A 14,374-nucleotide genomic window follows, 5' to 3' on the forward strand; every position below is an offset into this window, starting at 1 on the left:
AAAACTGGAGGTGGAAAGGAAACAGTATTTAGGTGATGATAAGCAGTGTAGAATGGGCCAAAACCTGTCTGAACCTTTTTGGTTCTATTTCGACCAAAGTTCAGGGACAGGAGAAATGGAAAATGCATCTAAGGAATACTGGTGGATCCAGGCTAGTTTAGGCTTCATGGATTAATAGCTCATATGAAACTGTTTTCAGTGAAATTGCAGGAAGTGGTCTGAGGCCAAAAGGGAATAATGACTCAAGGAGACATAATTTCTAGGGAGGAACTGAGGTCCTGCAGTTCTGCTTTGGAGGCAGCACAAGCCACAGAATGAAATTCCCTGCAGTTTCAAGGTTAGCAGAGAAGCTGGTGGCTGCAGGAGAGAAATCTGAGGAGGGAAAGAGAAAATATGAAACGATCTCCATGTGTATGTGTGTGTGCAGTGTTGTGCCACATAGCCAACACATTTTGTCCTTTAGACAGGGATCTGAGCTGGAAACCCCTTTCGCAAGGTCCTTGCAAGAAAACATAGCAGCTTTCCCATTCAAAGTACTTCATGTTAACCAACAATCTCATGTTAATTCGATGTGAAAAGATTGGGATCTGGGCTTTGAAATGTTTTAATGGTTGCTGTCCTCAGATAATGGACAGGCAGAAGAGGGATGTAGGGAGAGGTTCTGCTCATCTTGACATTCTACCAGATGAGAAGACAGTGATGGCCGTGCACAGCTTGCAGCACTCCCATTGCCACTTCTGATGGTTTTCCATCAATACACTCACATGTGAGAATTATGAACCAGCTGTTCACAAAGTCCAAAGCACACCATTACAAATCAAGCCCACCAAATCAGCAGAGGCACAAAAGTTAGCTCTAGCCTAAGTTTAATCAGCAAATCTCTTTGGAGTCAGTGGAGAGAAGTACCTCCGGAGGGCAATTCAGAGCAGGAATCTGACCGCAAGAGCAGCATTAACCTTTATGACAATTCTCCCTTTGCCAGGAGTCAATGGGATCAATTCGTAGCTGAGCAGAGAAGACTTATGCTGGCTAAGAAGCAGTCCCAGTATCAATAAAACTACTACAGTGTGTTCTCTGTATCACAGAACTACCATATGTCTCCACTTACAGGGATTGAACATGGGGGCTGTGGAGGGAATTGCTTTCCTGGGCAGGTTAATGTAACAAAAAGTGAGCGGCTCTGCCGCCCTTAATCTCCCAAAAGCTCATAGTCTCAGCCCCTCTATGCTTTACTCTGTGCTATGCTTCATTATGGAGTCTTTAAACACCTAAGTTAAAGATAGAGAAAGTAATTTAAAAAGAAAACACAACTTTGGCTCCTTAGTTGGAATTTCAGAGAAGTAAGGTTCCTCTTGAGTTAAACTTATTAGATTTTTGTAAGGGTTGTTTATATAGTATTACAAAGTCCAAGCGCTGTGGAGTAGACACCCAAAATTAATACCCAGTTCTAGAATATTTAATAACGCAAGATAAATTAAGGTATTTAGAATTGTGAGTTTTAAACATTAGGGCATTTTTTCCTTTTTATTTTTCTTCCAAATACAGAACTCCTATTTCTAATTTAGTAACAAAATCTGACAGTTCTGTTCTTATTTTTATAATAATCTTACTCACAGTACTCCAGGAACTGCAGCTTCAAGAAGAAAACATAAATGAATGGTTGGACTATATAAAATTACTTTCATTTAATACCTTGGGTTTGGGAGTTGTTTTGTTTTGTTTTTATCGTCAAGAGGTATCCAATACCAATTTTCTAAGGTATCCAATGCCAATTTTCTTCATTTTAATTATGTCTGGAATATACTGTTCGTTGTAAACAAAACACAGGTATTTAACAGGCAGATTTTAGCTCAGGGATTTGAAACAGTCTAGTGGGCTAAGACACACACTCTATATTTCCATTCATTTACTCACAGAAGTTTGTCAGGACTTGCCAGATACCTTTGAATAATCTGGACTTTTCTTTGTGTTATAATTTTTCTTTTCCTTGTTGAATTAATATTATAAACACATTAATGGAGCAGTTGGCGAAGAGAAGATAAGCTGTTTCTGACAGATGCTTTGCTGCCGTAAATCAGCATAGTGCCACTTACATCAGCGAAGCTACTATTTACCCCAGCTGAACATCTCCTCCTTCAGTTCTAATATTAACTCAGTTAAAAATAGGAGATTTATATTTAAACCTCTGCTTCCTGAAGTGACAGTAGGTGGGCCAACTTGTAACATGATCAACATTTATAACATTATCTCTACTGGAATCCATTTATGTCAGCTCCTAACAATCAAAACATAATGGCTTTTTGGAATTACCATTATTTAATTTTTACACAAAAGCAAGAATAATAATTTAAAAATAAAAAAATTAAAAAGAGCCCTGATATAACATGCATGCATGTGCATAGGCAGCATACAAGGTGAAAATGTTGGCATCCAGGTATGCAACCCATCCCCTGAAGCAGTGCTTTTGGGTGGTGGTGCTGGCGTTACATATGGGAAGTAGCAATGGTGAGAGGGGGATCTCAGAGCCCTGTTGTCAATGCATGACTTGTGATTTAGCTTTATAATAAACTCAGAGACATTTGAGGTGCCCAGAGACTGGCAGAGAAGATGCGGGATATGTAGGAAACCCATTTCTGACTGGATTGCAGCTGAAGGACAGTCAGGATAACTACGGCATCCGTAGTGGGTCTGGACAGTTTTATGAGGACGGCTGAGTTGGGCTGTGTCTTACATCTGCAGTCACAGTTTTTCCGTGTTTTTGATAACACTGATGGGCGTGCTAATTGTGACCTATCAGAAGCTATAGGCCTTTAGCAAGATCGTATACTGGCTCCTTTTCACTGCTGTGCCACGTGTTAACACCTATCAGTGTTGTCACTGAGTGACATTCCCCAAACATGCTTCACAGTAAACTTAAGTGTCTACAAAATTGAGAGTTGTGTTCAAGTCCCCATTAATTAATGAGCTGCTAAAACATTGTTCAAGATATTACCAAACTACACTGAAAATTGTCTGAACAATACGGGTCATGGGACTGAGGCAGTCATTTTTTGATGTATGTTGAAGTAATTGGATTTATCCAGGTGTCAGACACAGGGGTCTCTCTCCTCCAATTTCTTAAAAAAAACCCCTGTAAACCTACAGTATTTTAGTGATCTCTTAAAATAAACAAATATGCTTTATTACCATCATTAAGTGTGAAATCTAGAAAAAAAAATAATAAAAACAGTCGTTGTTAGAAGGTCTGTCACATAGAAAGCATATTTTCTTTTTCTCCAGATTTAAATATGTGTGCATACTAACTTAGGTCCAATTTCATTCCACACAGCTTGAAGCACCTCACATTTAGTGTACAGTTGCCCCTCATCCAGCTTTTGCGATCACATCTAAACTGTGAAGCCAATCATGGATGGTGGCGTGCCCCATATATCTTGGGTAGGAACAAACCTGGACCATGCCATAACTGTGTGCTGGTTGCCCAGGTTCCTGAGGAAATCAAAGCATGGGCATGGTTGTCCTGTAGATATGAAGGAAGATATCCCGTTCTCCATATCATTGCAGACACAGAGACATATATCAGCTGCTGTCTAATGAGATGGTAGCCTGGGGAGAACATGCTTGTGATGTAGGTACTTTCAAGGTCAAGTTGGATGGGGCTCTGAGCAACCTGATCTAGTTGAAGATATTCCTGCCTATGGCAGGGGAGTTGGACTAGATGTCCTCTAAAGGTCCCTTCCAACCCAAAGTATTTTCTGTTTCTACTTTAGTTAAGTGCTCACAGTTAGGGGGAATCTGGGTCGTTGAACTTATGAAGGATCCTACATGGACAATCCTGACAGCTGCCATGCAAACAACCTTTACAAATCCCTGCCGGTCTTTTCTGACACCCAACACCTGGCTCCTTTTCTGTAGTGAGGATGGCTGGACCATTGCAGTGGCGCACTGATTTTTGTGGATGGTGAACACAAAAAGGGGATTGAGAAGAGACCACCCGAGTTATTCTGACACATGACTTGAGTGCTTTCTATTCTTAGACAGATGAGGATCTGAAATATGTAAGTACACTATCATTGTTTTTTTTTAGATTTATTTGTAAAAATGAGAGAAAGAAATAAAACTCTTAATCTATCATGGTGTGGGATTTATAGATTTATCATTTTCTTTTGATGTGTGTTTATATTTAAGTGGAGTTGATAAATCAAGCTATTCCTCATGATATTTTAAAGCATCATTATTTGTCTCTTGATTCCATCCTTGTTTTTCTTTAAAGAAATGAAAAGAGAAAAAAACATTAAATTATATTTGCAGTGTCATTTTAAATTTATTGTCTAATAAATAGTGATCACTTGGAAAATCCATTTTTTTCTCTACTGTTAACAAGAGATTTAACCAAAGTGATTGAATCAAGAGGAGAAATCATCCCATGCTCCTGAAGCTTGAATGAATGACATTGTCAATGTTAATGTGCTGTTCTGGAAGTTCATTTGAAGTATAAGAAATAACCTAAATATAATTTCATGGCAGCTCGTATACTACTTAGCATAATTTATTCTTTACTGCAGAGCCTCCATTCTCAGTGTTTCACCAGCATTTCCAGCTCACCAAATGCCTACCAACACTCACCATTTTACTCTTCCATGCTCCCAGTACAAGCAAAGATAACACTTTTTTTCCCCAACAAATACAAACTGTATGTTGACTTCCAAATTGACAACTATATCTTGACTTCCACCAACGCTTTTGATGAATGAGCGTAACCACCACTGATTTTACAATATCACGTGGGTCTACTACTTCTGACTCATTTAATGATGCTGCATAAGATGCCTTTTTGAACTGTATTATCCCCCATAAAACATTATTTGTCCTTAACAAAAAATAAATAGAACTCGACAGCCACAGAATACTGTACCTCAGTTTTACAAACGAGTGCACATACCAAAGTATTTCAGAGAGAACAAAAGAAAATCAATAGAAATTTGAAATGTTTGTAAAGTGTTACATATACCAAGGCTTTAACTAGCCATAGATAAAGGTTTAGAAACACAATTAACTTTATTTCTACAACTTCAGGTCAGGAGCTCTGTACTTCAAAGTACAGAAGCAATCAACAAGAGCTGTAATGGCCTGACTTGTAACGACAAGGCTAAGAGTCCCATGACATTTCTAGTATTGAAATCCAGCACAGGAGAATGTCTTTACTCAGAGAGCACTCAAAAGTATAGTTTTATGTTTCAAGGATGTACTAATTCTCATTTTGTTTTAAACAATAAGCATATGCTTCTATTCTTCCCTCGGTCCAGGTTATAATTACGGATTTCAGATTGTTGTGTTTATATTGTGATGAGGCTAGCCTAAATTTTCTGACTGTGTTGACTGATTTGGTAGAGATTGGTGTAGCAATACTGTAATTATATCAATCCTCTTTTAATTTTCTTTTGGGGATTCCTAGAGATATTTCAATAAAATAAACTATAGCCTAGGCATCTCCACTATGTTAGAGGGAGAAAACAAGGTTTTTCAGGTCAAATTAAAAGTGTGGTGAGGTAATAGTAGAGTACTCAGAATTCTTTTCAGAAAAAAAAAAAAAAAAAAAAAAAAAATTAAAAGCCTCTGCTTGGTAAAGTGGAAGAGTTGGATGTTTTCTCAGACATGCAGGTATGCAAAGGATGTTGATGATGCCATGAAATATCTGCATATCTCCAGATAGGAGCTTTTGTATCATAATTCATCCAAGCTCCATTAAAATATCGCATTCCTGGAAGAAAAAGCCTGCATATGTATCAGAACTTTCTTAAAAAGAGGAATAAAAACTCGATTGCCACAAATTGTACTTTTTAAGAGACCTGTCAACCTAACCTAGACTTTTTGATAGTTATGGAAACAAGCCAAAATTATATTAAAAATAGATGTGCTGAGGGTAACCCCTGCCAGGTGTATTGCATATACCCTACTGTGTACATGGATATTTATGGATATGTCTATAAAACATATCCAGTCAAGGAAAAAAAAAAAATAATTATGAGAAGGTGTGTCTAATATCTGGTTGTCCATGGCTAGAACACACAGCATTAATACATTGTCCTAACAGATGAAGGTGAAGGATGTAAATAAAGGGTTATTCCTGTCGTGATTTAGTAGTTCAAAGACATTAATCAGTGCTACATATCTGCTGGAAAAGAGTGAATGGGGGATCCATTCATCTTGGTTCCCCCTGGTTACTGTCTGATCGTAAATTGCATCCACGGCTAGCTGTGTGGGCAACCCGGACAACTGGGGGGAATTTGAGTTATCTGAACCATGAGTGTCCTCCCATGTCACCAGGATGGGGATTTACATGTGCAATAGGAATCGGTTTATAACCGTGCAGAAATGCAGAAGAGTAATAAATGGATCTTATCAGTATGTCTGGCCAGTTTTGAGTTCCTGTAGAAACATTGCCACGTAAGGATCTGCTCTGAGGTGCTCAGATATCAGTGTGCTTAGCCTGGTAGACAGAACTCTGTATTGGGAAAGCAAGGTCAGTGCTCCTGGGACAATAGGAGGCATAAAGATTCAATAATAATATAATATTATTCTATCAAATGATGTCTGCAGAACACTTTAAAATCATTATGTGAAGGACAAAGGATGCTATATATGTAGAGGGTAAAGGCTGACATTTCTACAGTGCATTTAATTAACAGAATTCCACGCAAGCCTGGTCTTTGGAAGAAAAATAATCTTTGGTTGCACACCGGGTGCATTGAGCTTCCATAATAAACACCTGTAAAGCATCTGCTGAATCAAGACTATTGTTTTCCTGGTGCCACATGCTCAAAGACCCCAAGGTTGAAAGACCTTCTATGAAAGTGAAATCTGTTTTGCTTAGTATGAGTAGGGGGTTGGTGGAGACAAGAAACAGGAGCAGTAATTGATCATTTTTATTAGCAGTGCTTCTCAAGCTTTTTGAGCTCTTGACATAGCTGTATTTCAGTGAGACAATACGTCTAGGTGGGAATATTTTCCCTGAGCCAGTACAAGCACTGTTCATGGGCAGTGTTGTGGTTCCTTTTGTTAAGGAGTGGTCAAATGAGCACTAATTAGCACATTTTTTATTGGTTCCTACTAAAAAAAATGGACATTTTCTGCGGGCAGTGCTTCAAAGTATGCAGACTGCAAAAATAACACAGCACAAAATAAAGCCACTTGTTTCTCTGTGTCAGGGTTCATCCCTATTGTTACTTTGTGGTTCAAGGAAGGGAGACCATCAAAGAAGAAAGTTCAAAGAAAAACCTGGAAAGAGCATCTTTGTCGTTATCCAAAGGCATCTCTATAGCTGCAGATGTCTTATTGGGACACAGAGTTTTTCTGTTTATATACATCTCAGAGGGAAGAACAAGTCCACCTTCTCTGACAGCTCTTGGAAACAGTGTGAGGAGAGGTCGCCTGAATTTGCTAAAACCCACATTAACTTCAGCTAAACGTTAGCTGAAGTTTCCTTTCTCCACGTCATCACTTTTACAGTGGGGATTTAGCACTCCCTATTCTGCACTAGATACTCTCACGCAGACAAGTGGGATGAGGTTCCTGGCTGGAGGCTTTTCTATCCTTGTAAGTTCCCTTCACGTGTAATGCCGTTGCCGTCGCTGTACGTGAGCAGTGAAGTGAACTGTTATCAGCCACTTCAGAATATCCCTGCTAAGGAGAAGGTTAATCCTTCTGGGTCCCCGACTCAGGTTTCTCCTATCAGCAGTGTGATGGACACCATAGCCAAATCCAAACTGCCTGAGAGGTCAAGGTATGGGCCACGTGGCTTCTCCCATTCTTGAATTTTCCTACTCAAAGTGCACTGTGATTTCCTTCAACCCGAAGCCAGAGGCCATATGGAGAACACCGACATACTCATTGGGATTCTCCTGCCATCTGCTCCCACCTTTCTCATTTCTACTGTCCCATTCCTTTATCCTTGCTTGATTTTCCTACCTGTGGCACGAGTGGGGAAAGTGAATTTTTCTGCTTTTCTCCTTGTTTCTGTACTACAAGAAGGCAGGATTTTAAGTAAGAAATCAACAGTGTGTGTATCACAGCTGAGGTTTGAGAATAAGGGTCCATAATATCCATTATATCTACCCTCTTCTCACAAGTAACTCTGCACTGAGCCAAAATAGCAATTTCAGGCTCTTTAACTCTCACAACAATATGTTTCCTATGTTGTATTTTCTCCTCAGGTTTTACTGAAGTTGGATCTAGGTAGACAGACTGGTCTTCTCTTGGCCACTGCTCTGAAGAGAACTTCACACTGTGTTGTCCTCTCTGTATCTAGATCTGTGCCATTTTTGGTGGCCTCAACTACTATGGCTGCGTGAGATGCTCCTTGAAAAATGTTCATCTGCCCCTTCAAATCCATGCCTGCCTCCCAGGGCACCCTGTTTTAGTAAAATGTTCGCAAACCTGGGGTGAAGGATGTTTGTGTCAAAGGACTGCCCGAGATACAATCTTCCGCTGTGTCAACTTCCATTGCACTTTGGTGGCCTTCGGCTGATAGGAGTGGTTTGAAGTTCCATGCCATTAGAAATAGTTAGGGAAGTTTCTACAGTAAGAAGGCTCGCTGTGGAGCTTGCAAAATATATTTTTTTAAGCGGTTTTCTGAGCACTCTTTTTCCCCACCTGTGTGGCCTAGATAGCACAATCCTCAGTGTATCAGCAGATAAAGCAATTATGTATCTTAAGCTGGTCCTCAAAAATGCACCCAGCCTTGTACAAATACCTTTACCCTTTGCATATAATAAAGATGCAAGACCTTTCCACCTGCCTCTTATCTTCCTGTTGCAGATAGGGCAAAAGGGAAAGAGGCCTGCTGCCATGAGAAGATGAACTCTGAATTTGGTTTGTGATCTGCAGGACAGAAACAGTTAATTCCTCTGAATGAATTCTTTTCAATAGAGATGGCTTTTGAAAACAGAATTTAATGAAATCCAGCATCCTTTTCATAAAATATTTGAAGGAAGTCTTGTTCGATAGCACTTGTCAATCAATCCTTTGCTATTGTTACTTTTTTTTTCCCTTTTTTTCCCCCTGTTTTTTAATTGGCGTCTGTCTGGAAGGACACAAACAAATCCCAAGCTGGTATTTTAACTAGGATGTTGTGGAACTGTTCTCTTTCAATCCTTGAATTTCTCTGCTGATAAAGATAAATAATTTGCAACGTCTGTATTAATTGGTGCAAGGGGCAAAAGCATGAGAAAAGCTTCAAAAAGCATACGCAAACAAAAAATCCTTGAGTATATTGAGAGGATGCTTTTTGAAATCATATTTACCCTATCACTAATAAGTTGTCAAAATGCATGCAAGATTCTGTAAACTCTAAAATCATCAGACAATTTGTTTTCTCTAGAATGAATCAAACTCCAAATAAGCAGATATTTAACCTTTGGACATTTGATGTTCCCTTTCTGTTAAATTGTTATGGTATTACTAGTAGTTTCCAAAGATTTAGTAGAAATGTTCTAGTTATATGCTTATTACTTTTCAGAAATCGGACTTAGAATAGGTATAAATGTCTGTAGCAGTATTTCCTACCGACTTTGCCATTCATTTCCATTTCACTGTACTGTGAAATACTATGCTATTTTACATTTGCTGGTGTTCTTCTAAATCAGTATACTGCATTTATGGTTTAATTATCTGGGACTTCTTATACTTCATCATACTCAGTTAACCTCCTGCCACTACATACCTGGCTTTAGCTGTTGTTTAAAACAATCAGTACACAACTTAAACAGGACTTCATAAAGATTCAGCTTAAGAACATCAAGCAGGCTGTTGTAACAATAGGTGAAAATATGTGTACGTCCAAAGGATTGCTGAGCATCTTCTCTAGCAGCGTAATTATTATGCACAAGAAAACAATTTTCTTACCATCCTGTGCAACACTGTCTTTTATGATGGCTTTTTCTATCAATAGTCATGTGAGATAGAAGGATTAATTTTAAATTCAAGCATTACAGCCTGCTAGATTAATAAACCATATTTATGAAATAATAATAACGCCCTGAATGTGGTTTTTAACTCAGGGGATTGAACACAGATATTGAACAGGTGTCTTTCTTCAGGACCCGAGTAGTGATATATGGCACGCTGCTTGCTGTGCTATTGATGTACAAGGAGACATACTGAAGGATGGGGTCGACGCACAGAAAGCCTCCGTGTTTCTCCTACAATGTTAAGTTGCCTGTCAGAGCACAGAGAGATATTTTGCTGGTAGAATCTTAAGTTCTGAGCTCCACGTTTTCTCTATTTTCCTGGTAGATTCTTAAGTTCTGAGCTCCACGTTTTCTCATCTCCTTTTTCGTGCGTGGAGATGTGAATGAATGTGAAGTCTTCAGAAGGTCTTTAAAAAACACACACAAATGCACGCAAAGGCACAGAAATCAGGAACACAGAAAAGCTTAAAATTTCACCAGGTTTAAGCATGAGCAGGGATGGTTAACTAGGCATCATCAGTCTCTGTTTTGCTTAAGAGGATGAAGAATGTAGAAAATTCTGTGGGAAAAAAATCTGGCTTGAGCCAAAGTTTATGTCAAAATATTAAAAAAAAATAAATAAAATTTTTGGCGTCAGAGTGAAAACTAGAACACCTTTTTTTCTAGCAGTTGCTCACATGTTCAACTATTCGATACCAAGCTGGAATTGAGACTAGCGTGTTCACAGTGGCCCTAACAAATTTCTGCTGATTTTTAGCTTTTTTTATAAAATAAATGGACTATTCCTTTGTGGTTTGAGCAGGAAAACATCTAGGTGAGACCAAGGTTAGTGCATCTTGACTGAGGGTTTCTCTGCATTTCAAAGGTGTGGTGCTTCCATTGTACCAGTGTAGGTGAAGACACGTATCTCTTCCTAGGGGAAATAATTGGCTACCAGAATAAATATGGCTTATGCTGCTGCTGTTATTCCCCTGTTGTAAAGGGAATAAGGTGCAGAGAGTTGTAACACTTTTAAATGGGTTTAATTGAAACCTGGGTTCTGTGTCAGTATAGCCATACAGGTAAACTATCTGCTCTCAAAATTGACCAAAGTATGTAGGTAAAGAAGTGAGGTCTTGGATTGTAAAAAGCCTGAAACAATGGTTCTGCACGATGCAGGAAAGCAATGATGGAATACACAGCCCTGTCATCTCACCAGGGAGCTTCAGCTCCACATCCATTTTATAATAATTTAAAACCACAGCTGTTTAATTGTTTTAGGAAAAATAAAAAAATAATTTAAAAAAAGTGCTAAGTCTTTCAGGAGGCAGGATGAATATTTGGGCTGCAGTGGAACACCACTGTCTCTGGAGGTCTCCTAGCAGACCCCTTGAGAGACTAAGATGCTTTTAGCAAGACAACATATCTTTCATCATGGAAATAAATACAGCTACGTGCCTTTTCTGCTGTTGTTAAGCAGAGTACTACACAGCTATGTCTAAAGGACAAAATGACCTTGGGATTTGATTGGTTGCAAACCATCACAAATCTGAATCTGAATTAACATTTAATTGCATCAAACCACTGGCTGGTCAGGTCTATCAGCAGGTTTGGTTTTATTTCATCAAGCTTCAGACATTAGTACTGCTGGCAGGCAGGGAACAAAGTGAAAGGCACCAGATCCCCAGCACTGCTGGCCACCAGAAAATGAAGAAGACAAACCTGAGACAGTTGAATTTTTAGAATAAAAGATTAAAAAAATGCATTTGATCACCAGGAGCAGCATAAAAAAGAAGAAAAAAATAGAAAAAAGGGGGAAAAAAAAAAAAAAAAGAGAAGGAAACAACAAGGAGAGCAAGACCACTGCTGAAGTGAGAGAGGTTGTAAGGAGATGGTAGTACTGTGAGAGCCTGGTTGTGGGGGCCAAAGGAAAACAGCAGCTGAATTTCTTCCCACATTCTGCAGCTGCTTTTTGATTAATAAATACACAGATGATGCCAAAATAAAGCAATGGAACACCTACTTTCACCGTCTGTGTAACAGGATCTCGTTGGTTAAACCTGTGTTAAGCCTGGCAGTTCACATTCTTGAACTTTTCTCCTAGCCACTGTCTAATCACTGCTCTTTGGAGCCAGCATCTTGCTCCTTCGGTTGCCCACAACCGTCCTTTAGAAGCACCCGTGATTGATCCCTGAGGAAGTGTTATTAATGCTGTGGGAGGGATGTTCAGGCAGAGGCATGTGAGTGCAACCTGGGTGCTCTTAGTTTATATTACTGCCTCTTCATTCTCAAGTAAGAGCAATTTTGTTGGTCTAACTTCCTGTTTTACATGTGTACTAAAATGAAGAAAAGGCCAGTAAAAGAAGAGAATATTGACAAATCAGATACTGCTCCGTCACAGACCAGAAGCAAGTGGACTATTTTGGATCTCATTATTCCAATCACACCTTCCTTTCGCACTGACAAATCAATTCTCAGAGGTGAACTGGCCTGGCCAATCATGAAAATTAGGGTGATTTGGTTGACTTAAAGGGTTGTTTGATGGGACAGACTAAAACCCTGTAACTGAGCCACCTTGAACTCAAGATCTAAATCTTCATTTCATAGATTGGTCTTATTTTATTTCTGTAGAAAAGCTTATGTACAACCAGATTTGCCCTAAAGGTTCAGTAGATCATCGATGAATATAATCTCATGTGGAGTCTGACCAAGATTCCTTAAAAAAGTTGCTTTAGTTAAGTTTTTCCTTTGTTGTTATGAAGCATCTGTCCTAGAACCTGAAATGTTAAAGAATTTTGAATTATTGCATTCACTTGAAGAGGCTACAAGGCATATCTCTGCAAGAGTGCTCCACTTTTCCTGCATCTGCAAAACCCTTGGTGGGTAAACAATCATCAAGAATTGTGCTGGGTGGATTGCAGAGAAGGAATTTAGCTTTAAAAAAGAGCAAGTAAAATTAAACTTACAACTCTGGGAAGAATGCCAATCTTTAGTATTAATAATAATTCCATTGTTTTTAATTCACTTATAATTGCATAAGTTGATTTTTCTTTATTGCTGATAATGAACAAGTATTTAATTGATTTAGCAATTCATTAATATTCTTGATGACAAAACATTTAAAAGAAGATGCAGTGTAGAGAAGGGCTTTAAGGGATTTTGAAGAGGGTTTTTTTTTTACATTGTAGTTGCTGAATGCCAACCAGAACTTACCATCTACAAACCCCCCTTGTTTTTAGAGAAGTTACGCCTTGAAAAATAACTAAAGGTTAATTATTGTGTCTATCCCAACTATAGTAAGTCATAAGCAATATATTAAATTAAAAAGCTTCTATAAAAAAACCCCACAACTCCAAATGACCCAGACAATTAGATCAGCAACCTAATCTAATGGTTTCATAATTTCAAAGATTTTTGAGGTCAGAGAAACCATTAGCTCTTCCACCTTGACCTCCCATTTAATGGGGGTGATGGAATTTCATTCATTCCCGGTTGGAGCCTAGCAACTTCTGCACGGACAACTCTTATCTTCCAGAGACGCCCTGAGCACATTCAGAGATAGAGATCCCACCATGCCTATTGCAACTGGGCTTAAGTGGTTAAGTGCCTTCACTGTTAAGCATCTCTACCTTTTGTGACTTTGTTTAGCTTTACCTTTCGATCCTTGGTTTGTGCCTTTCAATACGGAATAGAGCGTGATCTGCTGTCTGTCTCCTCCTCTTGGATTCATTTGTGCACCCAAATAAATTGTTGTCTTGTCTTTCACAGCTCTTTACTTTTCATTTACCTGGGACAGGGGAAGTTAATTGAACAGTTCCTCTATTGGTTTCAGTCTGCTTCTTATTTTCTAGCACAAATTCTGAGGACTTCATTTTTTTTAGCATTTTTCTTTTTTCTAACATGGGAAAAACTTTTCCCTTTCTCCCAGCATCACTTTCTTCTTTACTAACAGCTGCTATTTAATTTGGAACTCCTGGACAATATTTCTATAAAGTTACAATGAGACCCATCATCGTGACACAGTCACAAACAAAAGCCTGTCATTTAAAAAAAAAAAAAAAATTATATCTGCGGGTCACCTGCTTTGCTCCTACAACTGCTGATAACAAGCAGATGGGAAGGAGCTTACTTTGGCCAACTTTTACCTTCAGCCCAAGTGTTTTTCATTATTGTCTAGCTACTGATCCTATGTGAAAAGAATTCTTTTCTGGTATTTCTGTGTTAGAACCACGAAACCCATGATTTAATAGACATGCTTATAGCACATTATAGGTTACGGGCATCTTCTCAAAGATTTCAAAGCCACATCTTGACAGTTTCATTTTTTTAAAAAGATGCCTTTAATAACTATTTCTTGCTGACTTAAGAAATAAGGGAGGAAAGTGTAACTTCAGAGTGTTGGCAAAATAATATGAATTATCCAAACGTAC

At 38.7% G+C, this 14,374-nt stretch overlaps 1 protein-coding gene across 4 annotated transcripts in view; it reads left to right on the forward strand.

The window, feature by feature from the left end:
• TENM4 (teneurin transmembrane protein 4) overlaps positions 1 to 14,374 on the forward strand; it is a 601,586-nt gene that overhangs the window by 84,586 nt on the left and 502,626 nt on the right. For all 4 annotated transcript variants that reach the window (XM_074918363.1, XM_074918372.1, XM_074918381.1 and 1 more), the window contains exon 2: positions 3,913 to 4,055. The gene's annotated coding sequence lies outside the window, so the exon portion shown is untranslated. The remainder of the gene's footprint in view (positions 1 to 3,912; positions 4,056 to 14,374) is intronic.

The sequence above is a fragment of the Athene noctua genome, chromosome 1, assembly GCF_965140245.1.
Source record: "Athene noctua chromosome 1, bAthNoc1.hap1.1, whole genome shotgun sequence".
Taxonomy (NCBI): domain Eukaryota; kingdom Metazoa; phylum Chordata; class Aves; order Strigiformes; family Strigidae; genus Athene; species Athene noctua.